Source organism: Peromyscus eremicus, chromosome 23 (genome assembly GCF_949786415.1).
Source record: "Peromyscus eremicus chromosome 23, PerEre_H2_v1, whole genome shotgun sequence".
Classification (NCBI taxonomy): domain Eukaryota; kingdom Metazoa; phylum Chordata; class Mammalia; order Rodentia; family Cricetidae; genus Peromyscus; species Peromyscus eremicus.
The window spans coordinates 23,621,451-23,622,609 of record NC_081438.1 but is presented as its reverse complement, the minus strand read 5'-3'; the positions used below and the strand labels follow the sequence as shown (position 1 = coordinate 23,622,609).

At 43.0% G+C, this 1,159-nt stretch overlaps 1 non-coding gene across 1 annotated transcript; it reads left to right on the top strand.

The window, feature by feature from the left end:
- Positions 1-728: 728 nt before the first annotated feature.
- LOC131898698 (U6 spliceosomal RNA) lies at positions 729-832 on the top strand. The gene has a single exon (XR_009376004.1). It is a non-coding gene; the product is annotated as a U6 spliceosomal RNA (small nuclear RNA).
- The last annotated feature ends 327 nt before the right edge of the window (positions 833-1,159 follow it).

Here is a 1,159-nt window from a genome sequence, read left to right as displayed (position 1 = left end):
CGTGGGGCCAGCCCCTGGAGTGTGGTTGCTCTAGCAGGGGTCACACTCTTAAAGAAAAAAAAAACCCTCTCTTAAGGACTATCAATTACCAGTAGTGCCTTAGTTAGGAGTGAAACTTCACACCCACCTGCTCTCTCTGTGAGTCTTTGTCTGCCTTGAGCTTGCACAGGTCTTGTGTGCACCATCACAACCACCGTGATTTCATATGTGCAACTGCCCTGTTGTGCCTGGAAAATGCTGCTTCTGTGTAGTCATTCACTACTTCTGGTTCTTACAGTCTTTCTGTCCCCTCTTCCATGACAATGACACCTGAACTTGGGAGGAGGATATGATATAAGTGTACTGTGGTAGTTTGAATGGGATGGGTCCCTATAAGCTCAGAGGGAGTGGCACTATTAGGAGGTGTGGCTTTGTTTGGAGCAGGTGTGGTCTTATTGGAGGAAGTGTGTCACTGTGGGGGTGGGTTTAAGGTCTCCTTTGCTCAAGCTACACTCAGCATGACACTCAGTTCACTTTCTATTCCTGAGGATCAAGATGTAGGACTCTGAGCTACTTCTTCAGCATCATGTCTGCTTGCACACTGCCATGCTTCCTGCCTTGATGATAATGGACTAAGCCTCTGAACTGTAAGCCAGGCCAATTAAATGTGTTCCTTTATAAGAGTTGCTGTGATCATGGTGTCTCTTCACAGCAATAAAACCCTAACTAACACATGTACCATTTACTGATTACTTTGGCAGCACATATACTAAAATTGGAAAAAATACAGAGAAGATTAGCATGGCCCCAGTGAAAGGATGACACCCAAATTCATGAAAGATTCTGTAATTTTTCTCTATCCCAGAAGTTACCTTCAATTGATAGCCACTTGCAAATGAAAACTTAGCTTTTGCCAAGGGAGTTTCACTGGGGAAACAAACTACTCTTAAGGGTAGGCCCCCATGCCCAACAGTAGATGGTCAACACAAAATAAACTAAGTGGCATCTTTGGAGGTTCTTTGTCTCATAATGTTTTATCAGGGTATTTTATTTTTTTACCTTCCAGGTCCTTTGTGTACTTATTATGGCTTCTACTTTTGTGTTTTTTGTGTTCTTGTGTGCATAAATGTATGGGGTTCTTGTGTGCATGAATGTATGTGTCTCTGTGTCTATATGTGTT